The sequence below is a fragment of the Pavona decussata genome, unplaced genomic scaffold (genome assembly GCF_977016875.1).
Source record: "Pavona decussata unplaced genomic scaffold, jaPavDecu1.1 SCAFFOLD_45, whole genome shotgun sequence".
In the NCBI taxonomy this organism is placed as follows: Eukaryota; Metazoa; Cnidaria; class Anthozoa; order Scleractinia; family Agariciidae; genus Pavona; species Pavona decussata.
The window spans coordinates 1,827,693-1,833,842 of NW_028145467.1; the positions used below are offsets into that span (position 1 = coordinate 1,827,693).

General features: G+C 35.9%; 1 long non-coding RNA gene across 1 annotated transcript; it reads right to left on the reverse strand.

Annotated features, from left to right (window-relative positions):
• Positions 1-4,020: 4,020 nt before the first annotated feature.
• LOC146482628 (uncharacterized) lies at positions 4,021-5,153 on the reverse strand. Its single transcript, XR_014864072.1, has 2 exons — positions 4,498-5,153; positions 4,021-4,180 (listed from the first exon to the last, which is right to left on the reverse strand). It is a non-coding gene; the product is annotated as an uncharacterized LOC146482628 (long non-coding RNA).
• Positions 5,154-6,150: the final 997 nt, after the last annotated feature.

Below are 6,150 nucleotides of genomic sequence, written 5' to 3' on the forward strand. Positions count from 1 at the left end.
TCTTATCCCTTCATGAAATTATGATTAGCTGGGTAGAGTTGAAAAAAAAAAATGCCTCCTCCCTCTCTGTTACAAATGCCCTTAAATGTAATCTGACACTGAGAACAGGTGTATCTTCAATGTGCAATGCTGTCACGACCAACCCTCCATACATTTCTCTCTATTCTTTATCTTCGGGATTTTCATACTCAGCTAGTCACAGCTATCTTCTAAATTTCTCCGTCTGATTTGTCATGAAAAATTATATTCCCATTTATAGAACTGCTATCGATAATGGCCAGCATCTCCAACTGCAGAATTAGTTCTTTCAGATTCCCCCTGGCCACTGTCTTCATGTGCTCGATGTATCCTGATGAGGTAATCAGAGTCTCCAAATTCTGGACATTTCAGTATCTTGGAACCTGACTTCATCAAACAACATTATCTTAACAACATTATTTGTGATATAGATCACATTTAAAAATGGCTGCAATTGTATTTCTTCTCCAGAAAAATTGATTTTCAAAGACAATCTATTGGTATGTTAAAGAGATTATACAGTTACAATTAATTTGTATGATGACTGAACATTTTTTTTTTTAAAAAAAGAAGGTAGAGGGCTAGAACAATGTAACTATTGTGCATGGAATATTAGAATGATTCCTTGGTAAGGCAATCAACAGCTATTTATATAAATGTGGTTTATGACATAAAACCACTGCATTCTCTATGCATTGAATGTCAGCCTTTATATCATTTAATTTTTAGTAAAGGATTTTTTAAAGTGAAATTTATAAGTTACCGGTAATTACAATGCAAATGTCATTAAATGTTAAGACTCCAGAAATGCTTGTATTTTCCATTTTAAAGGAGGTTTTAGGTTAAAAAGGGTGATAGAGGGGGGGGGGGGGGGGAGGGGGGACTGGGCATGGTTTGCAGGATAGCTCATGAGGTGGGGGGGGGGGGGAATATTTATTTTAGAACATCATCGGGTGGGGGGGGGGGGGCTTCCAAAATATGAAAGGGAGAATTTTATAAATAATCATAGGCCCCCATATGCATAAATTATGAACCTTCCCTCAGGAGTGTTTTAAAATCTGCCACTGCCTGGGCACAAAAGCCATGCACAGAGGGTGTAACCTTTTCTGGTAGATTTAGACCTTGTGTTTTAGCCGTAACAAAAAATAAATTGATGTAAGCTTTTTATTTACCATCACAGATCATGACAGATGTGATGAAAACACTGTTTAGCTCAAGAATCATTTTGTTAATGGAAGTTTTTGTTGAGGCAGTTCATAAACTTGTAAATTATGCATGCTTGTGTGAACGTTTCTGTGCACTTTTCCTATCAAGGGATAGATCCAGTTGTGTATTTAATTTCTTACCTTTTTATCAATGTTTATGATGGCAGGAACCAAATAGAATAGGTGCTTACTGGGCATGTAACATTTTTCTTCAGCAGTAAAGATTTTAATTAGTTGGCCATGTATGGCTATCGCTCTAGCATGGTGTGTACAACAGAGATTGGCCACTGGATGCCTGGGCCTAGCTGTGTTTATAAGCAACAGAGCAGTCTGTCACTCAATCATTCTTAAAACTATTCAACTGATAAAGAGGCGTAACAAAAATATGCTGAACAAGGGGCATTCCCTGTATACATTTCCCATCACTCACCAATAATATGGAGAGGAGATGGCTGATATTCAGGCCATGTTTAATGCAACCAGACTGTGGCTTCTGTTGATAACTGTGACTTAACAGATAAAAGGTCAAACTTCTTATCAGCCATCTCTTTTAATTAAAAGAAAACTTTCAAATTTGGTAGTGAGTAATGAATTATGAAAATTAATATGTACATGCAGGTATTATTTTTACAGTGCAATCTCAGTTATTTGAGCCCTCAATTTTTTCTACACTTCTGATTCTTTGAACAAATAGTTGTTAATTCTCTTGGATTTGCTTCAGTCAGATTTTTACCTCCTATTTTTTGAACAAAATTCTGTTTCCCTGTATTTCACTGTTCAGTGATTCAGTTATCATATTTTTATTATACAAATGTTATACCCCAAGTTAATTGTTTTCTTTTACGTACTTCTGATTACCGTACAATAACTGTTTATTTTTCATGGGTTTTATGACGTCAGTGACCAGTGGTACAGTTTTCTAAACCTTATCACATGGTCTGGTATACATCTTTTTCAGTAACATAAGGAAAAACACTAATATTATTTTCTTTTTCCATTCTGTCCACTGGGTTTATGTAAAATCTTCTTTATTGATATAAGAACAGTTTAAACCACTGATTGTTTTGAAGAATGAAGTAATAAAATGCTTTTAATTTGATATTTCAAGCAAAATATTAGCTGTACATCATTTTGTGAATTCAGAAGAGGACTATTATATGCACACTCAACTCTCTTTAAGCACTCTCGTACCTTCCATTTTTTTTTTTCTCGGAAAAACCAGATGATGAAAAGTAAAGTAAGAAATATTTTTGCAGAATGCTTATTAAATGATACATGGTAGGTTAATCTTGCTGTGTAAAAATGAATAGGACTTCTCAGATGAGGTGCTATCCAGAAGCTGGAGTGATGTTTGAGGCTGCAGCGGTGTAATGTTTAGCAGTCTAATGACTTCTTCAATTGGGATTTTGCTTGTAAGGACAAAAGGTTAATAGGTTGAAGCAAGGCCTGTACTTAAATTGAGAAACCAGAGAATGAAATCTGCAGGGAAATTTTTGTGGTGAAGAAAGCCCCTTAATTTTCTTCTCAGTATTACCTCAGTAAGGAAATGTGGTCCATGCAAGGTAAAGTAAAACTCTTTGACTTTGGCAGGATTCAAACCCATTACCCCAGGATTTTGATCACTGATGGACCAAATGTACTCACTAGGGCAATGGGAAATTTAAGTGGTTTCCTTCCCACACAGAAATTTACACTCCAGAGATCATTATTATCTGTTTTCCCAGTTGTATAATCAGTACTGCACAGCACAAAATTTCATTATCCCTTAATTGTTGTGTTATTTCTTTACTTTACTCCAAGTAAACTCTCATGTAGCAACCTGTTAAAAAAACGGCTGGGGATAACTGACCCCATAACTGCCTGATGGTTTTTTTTGGTAAAGATTTTGACAAGGACAGTTGAAGATTTAATTACCCAAGTGTTATTTGATTTCATGTCAAACAATTTGCTTACTTTAAAAACCAGGTAACAAATGGCTAGGGACTGCAAAAACATTTTTTTCCTGTTGAATAAATTATTAGACTTACAAAATTTATTGCGTTCAACAATTACATAGAAAGGACGTACTCCTTACACAGATTGGAGTCGAGATTGTATGGGACAACCAACTTGATTGCCATGAATGAAAGGATCTTGGGACAATTGAATCTGGCACCCCCTGCAGAATTTGTAGGGGCAGATGATATCACCAACTTGGTAAAGGAGGGAGAACCTAGGATCGAGGTCAACAAAATATGCACTCTCTAATTAACAAATCGACGGCAGTTTTCTATGGTCTATACTCTTATAGACCATAAAATGACGTCACAAAATGTTTAAAACTCAAGTGGAACCACGAGCCGCAGGCGAGTGGTCTCACAGCTAAGTTTTGGACATTTTATGGTCTATAAGAGTATAGACCATAGAAAACTGCCGTCGATTTATTTTTTACAATAACATGGAAAAAGTACGAGCGGAATTGGAAATTTTTTTCGTTGAGAAAGTGTGCGTGTTACATCTGATGTCATTTTTATTGTCTGTACTCTTAAATTGGGAAAATTATACTGCATTCTTACATGTACACGTAGATTAAATTAAATTGCACCTGACCCCTAAATTTTTTTTTTCGCTTAAACAAATCCTCCTATTGTCTGGATTATTCTCTCGCAAAAAGACATCTTGACTCTCTAGTAAATCAATATCAAAGGCTGGTGGAACTGAGCACCTAGTTTTGAGATTCTACAAAAACCAAAATAAACAACTCTATGTGTACAAGAATAGCTATCAACCTAGCTAGGAAAAACAGAAATTTTTCAAATGAGCTTTTTAATCTAATTTATTGAATTAATCAGCTACAAGTGCAGTATTTTAAAGAAAATAGAAAAATGACACAAAGCTTTTAAGCTTTGTGTCATTTGACTTGAAATATTTATCCTGTATTCAAACATTCTCCAATGTGCATCTCCCTCAAATAGAACCTAAACATCAACAAAAAAAAATCACTCAATTTGACTAGAAAACGATGAAATTTAAAATATTTTGAAAATCCCCATGATTAATGACTCGTTTTTTTAATTGGTCCGCATTTTGAAACGATCTCTTAGTATTGTGCATATTATGTAATATAGCCGACCACATGAATTTATATAACGACACTGGCCTACTATTGTCCGTATTAACTTGCAATTTTAACATTATCTTGATTAAACATCAAAAGTTTCTTTTAGAAAATTGCTCCCCCTAGTACAAAGGTGCGTGTGCATCCATACATAAACTGTTTGAAGTTAGTCCTTACCTCCTAGATTGACAGAGCCGTCGGACCTTTTGCCTTTCGCCGACACAGGAAAACCCCTTCTACTTTTGACATTTATCACACTAAAAATTTTCCTACAACCCAACTGATCTGCTGTAGAACGGAACATTTTTCACACAGTCACGCAGGAAAAATAAGATGAGGCGACTAGGAAAACTTCGATCGCCTCCAAATTTGTAAACTTCTCCTAAGTTTCCTAGCGATTAAAAAGATCCTTGATCCACCACGCTGATTAGATGCACCATCCTAATACAGGAAGACGTCTAAACACAGCTATTTTTATCCAAATCTTTAGAACAAAGCAAGACAACTAAATTCTCCAAATCGTCCGCCATATTTGTTTATGAAATTGAAGTTCGCGCGTGTGTACGAAGAATCTGGGTACTAGCAATCTTGGTTCCCACGCGCGGGGGCTCTGGGGATGAGATTGCGACAAATCAGCACAAATAATTGTGCCCTCTGTATTACATTGTCATTGTTTATGGGCAGTTTGCTGCATATGCACTAAAAGTATATATAACTGCAGAAAGGATGAGGAACTGGTAAGGTTACTACGTTCATACGATAAGCAGATTTCTATAAATGCTATGAAAAAAATTGGAGCTCCGCTTTTAGGCTTGGCTAAATATATATATTAAGTGATGCATTTATTTCTTTTCTGGTGTCGACTTGAAGCTAGTTTACTTAAGACTGGAATCTTGAACAAACAAAACCAAACAGACCAAAGCGAAGAAACTGTCTGTCATCATAGTTCGGACATTTTAAAAGAAGCTCGGGTAAAAAATCATTAACCCATCATTGGAATAATTTTTCATACCTAACTCAAATACAGTGGTGTAAGTAATATTTTCTTCTTCATATTACTGAACCAAGGATATTTTTGCGATGCATTGTTTTGGTGTACGTGCATCCCAATCAGTCAGTATAGTGGAACTTTGATTCAACGTGCAAAGGGACTAGCGAAATTGGTTATTTCGAGGTTCTCAGTGCTCCATACATTTAAAAAGGGCCGGGCGGGAGAATATCGTTTGTTAAATCGAGGTTCCATTGTATATCACTGCAAATAGAAAAGAGTGATCCTTTTTAAACTCAAAAGTTGGGGTCGAATTGGTGAGTATAATACAGTGTTATTTTGAGGGTAAATTTGGTTCTCCTAAATTAAGACCGAAATAGCCTAATGTCAAGGACGGAAATGTACCTAAGAACTAAGATGAACGGTCCATGGGATCTGAAACGTATTGCAAGTGCTAATTTGACTCCCCTGAATAAGGTCCAAAATACTTCTAGTTTAAGAACTTGCTGGATCGGGTGCTTTTCGATGCGTTTGTGTGTTTACCTCCTCTTTGTTCGGATATGCATGGAAAACGCTGTTTATTTGTTTGTTTTATCAGTCTCCAAAGTGGCCGAAAAGAAACGCAAACACGGAAACGTTTGAAAACGTATCCGTTTACAATACATGGTCCTTTGATTTTACCACAGTTCAGACCTTTCAAACTACCTTCAGCTTTTCTTGAATGTCTCAGCTATAGTTCTAATTAAAATTGTTTAAGAATTTTCTGGAGGGGGTACTTTTTGATGAGTTTGTGTGTTTACTGCCAGTGTACAAAGATACGCATCGAAAACAAAGTTTGTTTC